Source organism: Dreissena polymorpha, chromosome 5 (genome assembly GCF_020536995.1).
Source record: "Dreissena polymorpha isolate Duluth1 chromosome 5, UMN_Dpol_1.0, whole genome shotgun sequence".
Lineage (NCBI taxonomy): Eukaryota > Metazoa > Mollusca > Bivalvia > Myida > Dreissenidae > Dreissena > Dreissena polymorpha.
The window spans coordinates 118,735,459-118,748,953 of record NC_068359.1 but is presented as its reverse complement, the minus strand read 5'-3'; the positions used below and the strand labels follow the sequence as shown (position 1 = coordinate 118,748,953).

Genomic DNA, 13,495 nt, shown 5'->3' with positions numbered 1-13,495 from the left:
ACGCACATAAAATACAATATAATACAATACGCACAGGCTCACAGCTAGACACTGGCTTACATACACAGGCTAAACCCCCTGGAACTACTTACGTACTCAGGGTTACACGCACAGGTTCACAATTACAGGCTCACAGTTACCGACACACATATACAATACAATACCATATAATACAATATAAACTATACGCAGGCTCACTATTTCACACACAATACTCACATAGGGACATAGGCACATAAACACATCTACTCACCTCAACGTCCCGTGCACAAGAGACCGTACAAACTCGTGCTGCCCAGCATGCACTATATCGATTTGTCGCTGGTTCCCAGTCACGAGGTATGTGCGCGTTTTGTAGGCCGGGCACCGGCACAACACTCCTCCCACTTTTGTCCTTTTGGGACGACGCCACACAGCGAAGGAATCGTACCGGAGCTACCGATGAAGTAATAGTGCCCCTCGCGTAAGCACCTTGACCTAACACCTCAAAGTCAGGTCTGCATGCCGGCCAGCTTTCGTCCGACCTCTCTTTCTGCGCAACGTCTGCAATATACAACAACTAAAATTAATTCATCTCCATTAAATGTCAATAACCCCCTTTTCATAATCTTAGAATAATAACCAACAATAACCCACAATTGGTTATGCCTTGGTGCAAATAGGCTTGCTTACAAAATGCAAAGACATGATAAACAAAAACAGTTTCAGTGAATTGCTAATTTGCACAACTATGAAACTATACGCTTTAACCATAAAGCCATAATTAAATTAAATCAATAGTCACTGTGACTGCTTTTAATTTGATGATGCATATAAGCCTAAAATTGTGTAAAAACAAATCTGCCAAAAAATTTGCCTTCTTTTTCAAAACAAGGTCCTGTAACTCCTGTCCTTTTCTTGTCTACACAATGAATGGAGCACCCACCTTACAACCTATTTTCAAAAATTTTAACAAATAACATAAATGCGACAAATACATCCGCTTTGCAGCACACATGAGAAGGTCCTCACCCCCACATGGAAATGCATTATCTACAATAAAAATCATCTTGGTTATATTATACAATCACAAGAATTTTAACAAAGCGACTACAAATGCGTTAAATACATATCTAAGTGGCAAAAGGTTAAAAGTATAAGAATAAAAATAATCTTATTTTTGTCCAAGTATAATACCTTTAATTGCTTTTAATGTTACAAATTCATTTTATTGACATTATCTGGAGGGAAATACAACTAAAATAAAACTATTGTACCCACTACATTCCTCCCACTTTCTCCTCTTGGGCCGCCGCCCTACGGTCGCACCCAAGGCAGAAGAGACAGAGACTCAAATGGGACCATGATCCCCCTCCCGCAGGCACAGGAGTGCATTCGCCTATCAGGGTAAATACAGACCGCTGCATTCTAGCGGTTAGTGACCAATATGTTTCTTGCATAAGAAAATTTCCATCACATTAGTTAATTAAAAAAAAACATTATTGTCGGCTATCGTCCGACAATTGCTTAATCAAGAAAAAACATTCTTGTTGGCTTTCGTCTAACAAGTACAGTCACTTAGGTATTAGAATGTGGAGATCACACTGAGAAATAATGTACTTTACAAAAATAAAAACAAAATAAAGTGTACATGCACCTGGAAACACCTCCGGCCATTAACAAAAAATGAAATTGATGCATCATGACAGTTGCCGTCAAGCATGGTCACATAAAAAATTCAAAAGACCTGCAATACCACTTCCGGTCACAAACAGTATGGAGTGTGACAGTGGTCGTCCGACAGTTAGATAAAAAATAAGAAATGGAAGAAAGCACTTTCCCATAGATTCATGGAAAATAAAAGAACCCATCCCTGAGTGAGCAAAGCACTCTATATACAACATTATAAAAAACAAAGTACGGATTGCACAACAAATCTGGGACAACGCGTTACTCCCATGTATTAAACCTTCTTTTCACAGAACACTGTTCATATTAAGAATTTCTATTTTAAACAAAAATGGGGTAACACCGGAGGTCAGATAAAGTTTGCATGAAAACATCCTCGGAGTAGTAAAAAGGATCACAAAAATCAAGTGCAACTGCGATTGCAGTTCCGAGATACTCTCCTCCAGGGTATTAATCTCTGCGGCAATCTCTTACTATATTGCTGTTAGCATTAAGTGACAGCCATTTTCTTACAATCTTAGGTTAGGAAGGAAATCTAACAATTGCATATCCTCTGCCCACAATCTTGGGTTAGGAATTTTTATCCTTAGGTAGTTATATTCATATTATTATTATTTATCTATTTACTCGTACTATTCATTTATTATTATTATTATACTATTATTTACACTATTGAATCGTCTGATGCATGTATCTGCTAAACGTTATAGATGTTGAACTCTATTAAGGGAGGTAACTAAACTGACACACTGCGCTCAACAAAACACCAAAGATTAACCAAACACACCGGCTGGGACAGCTTTTAATACTATTACAATAAATGGATAAAGAATGAATCAGAAAACCTCTAGCAAAATCCACATTATCTTAATTGTTTCCGTGTAGTTTGATTGTATGCTGATATCTATTTTTTTTAGCAGATGGCACAAATACAAATTTCTTCTTTACAGATGTTTTTATTTTTAATTTTGTTCTGTCTGCTATTCACACAACATTTCACAAACCATGCAACGTTTCACAAACAGTAAATTGCATCACATCGATTGTAAACCATTTACTTGTGCAATCACGAGGTCCATGGAAATTGTTTGTGAATAGCAGAGACAAAACAAGTTGCTTTTCCCTAGCTACCTTATGACTCCAAAATGACAAAAATCGTTTATATTGAAATACATGTAGTTTGTGTCTGTGCATTTTTTTGTACAGTAAACATTTTTATTGGTAGTTCTTTAAGATGTATATGTTAAAGACCGGATATGCTGCTATTACCTTAGTTCAATTGATTGGATTTTCAGCATTTTTTAAAATAGTTTTGCATTTATATCTGTTTTCTGTAAGAGAAGTGCTAGGGAAAAGCAGGATACCAGGAAATACAATTTGGGACGACACTTTATGCCTATTCATTAAACCCCCATTTCGCAGAGCACTGCTCAGATTAATTTCAATTTTATAGTTCCAACAATATTGCAATAAAAGACTGGGCTTAAACTGAGACAATAGGACATATATATTCAAAACAATCTAATCAAATTAATCAAAATGTTTAAGAGAACTATTACTTATATACACCGCGTACTCTATGTAATATTCATAACAACAGCTTTTACTACTACTACTACTACTACTACTTCTGCTACTACTACTACTACTACTACTACCACTACCACTACCACTACCACTACTACTACAACTACTACTACTACTACTACTACCACTACTACTACTGCTGCTGCTTTTAGTGTTACTACTAGAGATACTCCGCGTACACCGTAATACGTTATCAACACCGCGAATAGAATGTCACTGCAACTTTACTGTATTTTTTTTTTAAATTGGGGGTCTTTTGTATTTTACATTGTTTTTCTAGTTTTACTAACAATTAACCTCGCCATTTACAATTTTAGGCGGTACAAATTTTGGAAGTTAGACGCTCTGGTGGTCGCCAACCTAATTTCCACCGCTGGGACCGCTCCCAGCGGCGAGAACTAGAGGGTCGCCACCCTTTGGAACCACGCCTAACAAGTCTTCGAACACCACTTTCCCAGCTGTCATCTGGGGTAACTCGGCATCCGCATGCGCCGCCCTCACGGCGGTCCCACGCTGCAACTTCTGTCGCCCGTCTGACAGGGACTGACCTTCCGGTGGCCGGAGTAGTTTCAGCAGCTTTTCGTTGGGCTATTTTGGCCCCCACCTGGTCGGCCCTGTCGGTCGCCATGTTTTTAGCCGCCTCCGCAGACTGAACCGCAATGCGCTGCACGCGAAATTCACCATCGCACACAGGATCTCCATGGTCTCCTTCAGTGCTTATGTCGGTACACACACCAATGTGACCGACAACTTCGCGAACTGTTGGTAGCGCCAACGGAACCGCGTCATCGACGCCTTCGGTGAACTTGTCTTCTCTGCCGCCGACGCCGACAGTCTCACCGTTGCCTCCTTCAGTGCTTATGTCGGTACACACACCAATGTGACCGACAACTTCGCGAACTGTTGGTAGCGCCAACGGAACCGCGTCATCGACGCCTTCGGTGAACTTGTCTTCTCTGCCGCCGACGCCGACAGTCTCACCGTTGCCTCCTTCAGTGCTTATGTCGGTACACACACCAATGTGACCGACAACTTCGCGAACTGTTGGTAGCGCCAACGGAACCGCGTCATCGACGCCTTCGGTGAACTTGTCTTCTCTGCCGCCGACGCCGACAGTCTCACCGTTGCCTCCTTCAGTGCTTATGTCGGTACACACACCAATGTGACCGACAACTTCGCGAACTGTTGGTAGCGCCAACGGAACCGCGTCATCGACGCCTTCGGTGAACTTGTCTTCTCTGCCGCCGACGCCGACAGTCTCACCGTTGCCTCCTTCAGTGCTTATGTCGGTACACACACCAATGTGACCGACAACTTCGCGAACTGTTGGTAGCGCCAACGGGACCGCGTCATCGACGCAGCCAATCTCATCGTTGTCTCCTTGAGTACTATCGTCGGTGAACACCCCAATGTCACGGACGACTCTTTGTACTGTCGGCAGCACCAACGAAACTACATCACCGACGCGGCCAGTCTCATCGTTGCCTCCTACAGTGCTCTCATCCATGCACACCCCAATGCCACGGACGACATCTTGCACTGTCGGCAGCGCACTGACGGCTTCTTCCAGCCACCTAACCTGGAGCTCCACCCAGCAAGCCGTAATCTCCACCTCCAAGTTGAACATCTGGGCGGCCAGCTCGGCCTTTACCTTTTTCTGGGCCCCGCGGAGTCTACCCACTTAAATTACTACCAACTTAACCAAAACCAACACCTAACTAAAAATGGCAATTAGCCTTCACAATCAAAACCAAACCCCCCAACAATTACCAATCAATAAAATCGCCATCGCTGTTTTTTCTACAAACAATCAATAAAAACTCTATATTAAACTGTTTCTGTCTTACTTTCCAAACAATTATGCAGTCTAGTCTTAATAAGACATCAGACCCAAGATCCCAAATCTTTACACGATACATGCACAGAAGTGTAAACACCGGCGCCAATAGAATTCTTGCCACTTAACATGTTATGTTACAAAAATATAATAATTTACAATATGTACAATTCTTGACAACGTCTGACATCTGTCAATCCATGAAACAATTCATGCCTGTGTATGCAACAGAGTTTGATCAGGAAATACATGTGGATGATTTATGGGATGACGTAACTTGGATTCACAAATATCAAACATTAGCACTAAATCTATTATAAATTCGTCAATAAATCTCCAAATAGACTGATCAGTAATATGATTTTTCAATGAATATTTGGCTTATGTAGAAATGTCAACACGGTATCCGCACAACATTTAAAATCAAATAAACGTTGACAACAATATCCTTAACTCAACAACATGAGCAGAGGATGATGACAGATTTTCTTAAAATATGTTTTAACTGAACACAAATTTCATTTTTAACAGTTTCACTGTTATCTGTTATTAAAACAATTAGAATAGAAGGACTTTACAAAGAAGGGTCATTTTCAATTCACAACGGAACAAAAATTTCTTAATTTCTCTAAGTAGATCTAAAATACTATCAACAAAAGGTTATCTTCTGTTCAAACCATTTAGAAAAACAACTTTCTAACTAAACTATAACCCCCCCAATACTTTTCTTTAAAAAATAATAATCTTCAAATAACTGTGGAATCATAAATAGGTAAAACATAGATTGTAAAAATAATGATGAACAACTAGGCCTGGTTGCTCAAAACTTTAACAGCCATTTATGGTAACAGTCTGTAAACTTCATACCCCAATACAATTTATTTTAAAGGAAATGTTATAATAATATCCAACATTTTCGAATTATTCAAGCAAACACATTTGTTTACAAATAACTCAATTATTATAATGTTAACCATAAAATCTCATAACTTTATCCAACAATCTGAACCATAACTCTATCTACCTTAGTGTTTGAATTATATCCCTTTATTTAATTTCAAAGTAAATTTTTGTCCGGAGCATAATGAATTATCCCCCTTTATTTTTTTTTACAAATATTATTCTACTCTCTTAAACAAATGTTGTCATACAAGCAAACACATTTCGGTGGGGATTTGGCACTACTGTGACAAGCTCTTGTTTGTTTTGTTTTGTGAGATTTTCAGTATTTAGTCTTCCGATCACGTTTACTCTGATGCTAATAACTAATTCGTATTTTTATAAAGACGAAAATATATTTGTGAATAAAAAATTATTGTTACTAAATATAATCTATTTGCGCGATTATTTAAGTGATTTGATGTTTATTTCGGATTATTTTATCGTTTTATTGACTATACAAAAGTCTTATATACATGTTTTACATTACTGTTACCAGTGTTTTTGCCAACCAGTCAGTGCGCATGCGCGGAAAATCCCCAATGTAAACAATAACAATTTAATCGTCTATACGGGAGTTTTGTAACTTAAGAAGATTCATATGAGCATGAATGCTTATGACCTATGGATAACCCATTAAGCTGAAAGATAATTTCCAATGGGGTCCATAAAACACACACTGAAATAGCAAAATGATTCAAAGATACATAACCATATGAACAAACACTAACAACATTATGTTGGTTATATGGTTATACATAACCATATGAACAAACAACATATCCAATGTAAACTTTTTACTACTGGAGCAGACATTATCTTTATAAAAAAACAAGTCTAAAAATAGAGTGTACTGATGGCTTGCTGATATTTTGTCTGCGTGTATTGACTAAAATGTATTTTTTGAAGCAGCGCTTGTTCTTTAGTAGATTATTAAGGTGTAAGAATTGCTGATACACGTGCTTAAAAATAACGCTGCAGCGATACCAGTATATTGATGGCACCATAAGACTATGACCAGATCAAAAAAATATAGTTATGAGTTGGGCAATTAGTTTATTGGCACCGAGTGTCTAAGTCATGAGTTTTGTTTAATGACACAATTTAATAAACTATGCACTATTTATTTAAAGGTGCAGATAAACAAGTGTAATGCTCCCGAAGAATGTTTGGGCCAAACAATATCTAAGAAACAAAAAGGTATGTTCCTAAAAAACTCTTTAGTTTTTTGTATAAGTAGATAAATAAAGTCAATGTTATACCATTTTCAATAACTTTAATTTGTAGTGGTATATTGTAAACATAATTGTCCTCAGTTTGTATTAAAAGTTTAATATCATCAGCTAGTATAGTGTATGAGTATATTTTATGTTGATGCTAATTAAATTGATGGAAATGTCTACTTGATTTTATATAACACTTATCTTGTGTGTAGAAAAATATAGGAAGATTTTTGATCCCCCACTCATCAGCAACAGACAGCCATTTCATTCAAGAGGATTATGCTTCTTATGTTTTTACTTTTCTTTCAGTTGATAAAAATGCAGAAAGATATGGCCAATTCATTGAAGGTGACGACATGCAGGTGTGTACTTATTAGCATAAGTTCTGACTTAGATATGATTTGTGAAAATCTTGGTTGATGACTTGTATTTAATATTAAAGGGGCCTTTTCACAGATTTTGGTGTATTGAAGTTTGTCATTAAATGCTTTATATTGATAAATGTGAAAATTGGATCTAAAAAGCTTCTGTCAAAAAAACAAGAATGAAATTTAAAAAAGAAAACAAGTAACTCTGAACATGGCTTGAACCACTGACCCCTGGTGTAAAAGTCTTATCGCTTAGACCAATAGGCCATTCATTCAATCGTTACACGTTGCAACGCTTTATAATTTTCAAGTTTTTAAATCATCAAAAGATGCATATGATGGATATTTTAGAGCATGCTAAATGTTCAGTATTACTGTTTCCTGTCAAATATCACAACTACCATGAAAATATGTGAATCTGAAACGTTTTTATTTTGTCAATTTACCAAAACTTTAAAAGGCCCCTTTAAAGAAATTAGAAACCTGACATATTGCCATATTTACTACCTTTACAACTAGAAAAGTGTGTTTATCTTATTCTATTAAATTATTTATTTTCTTATAAATATGGGGTCAAGTTCTATAAATGTTTACATACTGCAATAAAATAATTGAGTACTGTTAGCTGATTTTGTTTACATTGAACATGGCCATACTTCTCTACTACCACCTGTGTATGGGGAAAATGTGTTTCCAACTGGTGTTTTCACTTCATAAATAGATTATTAAGAATTATCTTGGCAAATGCATATGGTATGGGTGTGTTTTAGCTAAAGTTAAAGAAACTTTAATAAGTTTCAAATGATTAAAATGTTTCTGATTCATTATCAGAAATAATTTAAAGTATTCTTATAACCTCACCATGTAAATGTTATTTTAAGAAAAATACATTGAAATTGGGTATTCTGATTGGTTTGTTTTGCACATTGACACTGTGTTATAAATTTGCAAAATAATATTTAAAAATAAATGTATGTATATAACAATTTATGTACAAAAAGGACACTATTGCGGTACTACTATTAGACCTTAAATTACACATGTTAATGAATATATGTACAAGTACATAATTGTGTTATAGGTGTGACTGTATGCACGACTGTTACTGCTGCCTGGGTATTATGTGAGCAAGAAACACGTCTGGATTATAATTTGGACACACATGTACAGCTGTTTTGTGAATATGATAAATTATGTGTGCTATATTTGCATTTTTGATGGGTTTTTAGATGTTTAATGTTTAATACATCAGACAAACTCTGAAGTTTTTTTTTTTAAATAGAATATTAATTTATCAAACAAAATCCCATGAACTACAACCATATGTTTATAGCTTTACACTTCAAGAACAACTACTTTTGTGTATTATGATTATATATTTGTTAATGAGATACAATTTTGAGTTGAAATATTATGAATTTTGTTATGCCGGCGTAATATTTGATTTTGGTCTGTAAATAAGAAATTATTGGAAATGCAAGAGATTCGCTTATGAGTTGGAATGTTTTAAATTTTGTCACGCCGGCATAACATTTAAAATTTTTGTCTGTAAATAGGAATTGTTTGGACATTTATCAGCCATTCACTTTCTGTAGAAATGTTATGAATCTTGTTACACTTGTATAGCATTTAGGTTTGGGTCTGTGAATATGAAATTATTGGAAATACAAGAGATTAACTTATGAGTTGAAATGTTTGGATTTTTGTTAAGCTGGCATATTATTTTGAATTTGGGTCTGTAAAAAGCAATGATAGGAAAGTTGAGAGCAATGCACTTTATGTGGAAATATTACTTATTTTGTTATGCCGGCGTAACATTTGAGATTGGGTCTGTAAATAAGTAATTATTTGAAATGCAAGCAATTTACTTTTAATTTAAAATGTTTGGAATTTTGTTACGCTGGCATAACATTTTATGTTTTAGTCTGTAAATAAGAAATCATTCGAAATGCAAGTGATTCACTTTTAGTTGAAATGTTTGGAATTTTGTCACACTGGCATAACATTTACAGTTTTGGTCTGGAAATAAGAAATTATTAGGAATGCAAGCGATTCACCTTTGAGTTAAAATGTAATGAATTTTGTTAAGCTGGCGTAACATTTTTTTTGTTTTCAAAAAATTAGCATGTCGAAATTATCACCAAAAAACCCTGTAAAACACCCCTTTTAATTGGGATTCATGGACATTCCATTTTTAAAATAGACAGATTTTTATGAATTTTGTGAGTTTGTACCGCCAGCATAACATTTAAAGTGGAATGATTTATTTGGTGATGTTATAATGAACCGTTGTGAGTTTGTACCGCCAGCGTAACATTTTCAACGAATTATCTGTCTATGTGATTATGAACCTTGGGGAGTTTGTACCGCCGGCGTAACATTTTTATTTTTCTGTCAAAGTGATTATGAATTTTGTGAGTTTGTACCGCCAGCATAACATTTAAAGTGGAATGATTTATTTGGTGATGTTATAATGAACCTTTGTGAGTTTGTACTGCCAGCGTAACATTTTCAAAGAATTATCTGTCTATGTGATTATGAACCTGGAGTTTGTACCGCCGGCGTAACATTTTAGTTTTATTTTTCTGTCAAAGTGATTATGAATTTGTGAGTTTGTACCGCCAGCGTAACATTTTAAGTGGAATGATTCATTTGGTGATGTTATGAACCTTTGGAAGTTTCTACCGCCAGCGTAACTTTTTTTTAAGTGAAATGATTTATTTGGTGATGTTATAATGAAACTTTGGGTGTTTGTACCGCCAGCGTAACATTTAAGTTGAATTATTTGTTAATGTTATACTGAACCTTGGGGAGTTTGGACTGCAAGCAAACGGTTTCAGTAAAATTTTTCTGTTGAAGTGATTATAAAATTGGAGAGTTTGTACCGCCAGCGTAACATTTTAAGTTGAATTTTTGAGTAGAATGAATTATTTGTTGATTTTATAAAGGCATTTGGAAGGTTGAACCGCCAGTGTAACATTTTTAAGTTCATTTATCATTTATATGATGATATTATAATGAACCTTTGGGAGTTTGTACCGCCAGCGTAACATTTTAGTTTATATTTTCTCTGGAAGTGATTATGAAATTTTGATAGGTTGTACTGCCAGCATAATATTGAATTATGTTTTGATTTGATAATAAACCTTTGGGAGTTTGTACCGCCAGTGTAACTTTTCAGTTCAATTTTCCTGTCTGAATGTAAGAAGGGTTGTACTGCCAGCGTAACATTTTTTGTACTTTCTTATAAAAACTGAGAAAAATTTGGGTTTATTCTAAAGAAATTTCTTTGAAAATGGCCATTTTAAAAGGGATTCTGTGGAAAATCCCTTTTTAAAATATAATCAATTATTCGTTTCTCGCTTGAAATGCTATATAATTTTAGCAATATCAACTAATGATTATTTATTAACGGACATGACTTACAAATATTAGAATTATATTTGGTTTATTTTCTTCCCCTTTCTCCGCATATCGATGCAAAAATAAAATGGCTATAAACACTGCACTTGTAGGTACAAAATATGTAAGCATATACAATCAAAACAAATCTAACGCATTACGAAATAGGTCCTTACACAAGAATACAATTTCAAAAGCAAGGAATAACACGTCATATCTTTTTTAAGTAATATTATTAGGTATGTAAACTTATAAAACCAACCCAGTTTGAGAAATCGCGTAATTGGATTTGTAACAAAAAATACTTCATATGATTACCGCAACCAAGGCGCAAAAATTTGTAAGAGCATTTATAAATTAGCTGAATGTAACACGTACATTTTTGTTATTATTATATCATTATTATGATTACTTAAGTAATGTGTGAAAATTTTGGATAAATGAAGTATTACTACATTTGCTTGTTGTTTACTTGGAATAAAACCTTTTTGCACTATATAACGGCGATTTAAAACCATTTACTTTTAACGTCATCTACAACATAATTATTTTGAAAGCGACACGGCTTATAATATCGGATTTTAGTAAAAATTACATCCAGCTTGTTACATTAGTATCTACAGCTTGTAGGGTGGAACAAATCAAATAAAGCAAATTCACTGAATGGAAGTCTTACTTATGTGTAATTCTATAAGTTTCATGTAAATAATAGAGATAATGACCTGCCTTTTTTAAAAGCATTGCGAAACAAATATGAACACGTCGTCCGATTGTATACTAAGTATTTAAACAGTAAACCCGAGGCCAAAGGTAATACTCTTTATTAAAATTAAGCTGGACCAAAACATCCTCTAAAATAACTCTATTGAATTGTAATGTTGACATAGGACGGTTTGCAACATTCCCAAGGCGTTGTGTTTGCGTAACGTGAATAAGATACGGTATATCCTTGTTATAATATTAATATATTTTGTGTTCATTCCGAAGATGTAATGTAACTCTAACATTAGTATTCATTGAGGATTTTAACGAATATTAACTAATCAGAAATACCATAACATAGACACAATACTATAAAGCATTTAATAAAACAATAACTACCGATGGATTATCGCATAAAATCGTATATGATATGCATAAGAATACACGCCACTTAAAATGCGTGCCAAAACGCATGAATTAACCACAAACTCACGTCGTGTAAATACAGATATCACTTATATCAAAGTACGGAAAATCAGATTAAAAAGCCATAAAAGACAATTAACATCTGCTGATTCCCAATTGTATTACTAATTAATCGGGTCAGCACATATACAATCTCATACATTTGCTATGAAGTCTGTATTGGAAAACAATTTTCATATACCCATGTCTTTTAGGGAAATGTCAACAAAACATGTCGATGATTACACGTGCAGTGCCCGTGGCAACTCATATAGTGGCAATAGGTGTGTAGTTGACCATGTTTACGGATATTAAGCTCTATTAATTACATGCAAACTGCCAACGCAATAAAACAATTTGTCCTTCAAATTAATATCGTTTTGTATGACGACGACAGTAGTTATCCTCCAATTGTGTATGTTACTCTTTGCTTGTTAAACCCGTATTTATTTACGAAATGCCAAACGTGTAAACGGCAAGTATAGACTTAAAGGACACAAGATAATAACAGGCCGAACAAAATAATTTCAGTTGTAATGAAAAATTTCCTAATAGCCACTCAGTGCAAATACACACTTATTCAAATGCTTTAAACACGCCAAGCCTATAATAGTATTATAACGTTATTTATAGAACGTTGCATTTGAAATGAACGTATGTTTTTGTCAAAATCGTCTTATTCTGATTTTGTGTATACTCATAGACATTGAACATTAACCAAATAACTATTGAACGCATCATTCAACTTTCTTTATCAGACAGTATGTTTATAACCGAAAACTTATTTGTACATTGAGCAACATCCGTGCAATTTAATATACATACCATGCACACACTGCACAGTTGACATTCTATTCATGATAGCGTGTACTAATCTTTTTTTGTTAAGGAACGTGTCATGCAATAATTCGGGAATGGAATATTATAACATGCCAATGCACTAAATAATAAGAAGAACATACCATATTAATCATGTTTATGATTTATGTCGTGCTGTATGCGATGTCCTGTGTTGTTAAGGCAATAAGTTATGTGCCTTAAATGAAAGACTAGCGTGGTTTTATATTAATGTTTCTCCTGATAATGTTTATAGCGACTATTGATTCCTAGATATTGAATCAATGCCGAAAACCAGAACGTGTCGTTTACAACTGTTCGTATTAAATCGCTTATTACATGACACTATCGGTCATTAAGGAGCATTTATATGCCAAGAATGGAAACAAATGGTCTTTGTTTGATGTATGTTTATCTTATCTTAAAATGACAGTAAATGGGAGCTCATGGTGGACGACTATGCGTTG

The 13,495-nt window shown here is 34.9% G+C and overlaps 1 long non-coding RNA gene across 1 annotated transcript in view; it reads right to left on the bottom strand.

Annotated features, from left to right (window-relative positions):
- The window catches only part of LOC127881198 (uncharacterized), a 3,607-nt gene extending 299 nt beyond the window's left edge, over positions 1-3,308 (bottom strand). Inside the window, exons 1-2 of the long non-coding RNA XR_008049959.1 lie at positions 2,337-3,308; positions 1-543 (exon numbers count right to left, since the gene is read on the bottom strand). The exon at positions 1-543 is cut by the window's left edge and continues 299 nt beyond it. This is a non-coding gene — a long non-coding RNA (uncharacterized LOC127881198). The remainder of the gene's footprint in view (positions 544-2,336) is intronic.
- Positions 3,309-13,495: the final 10,187 nt, after the last annotated feature.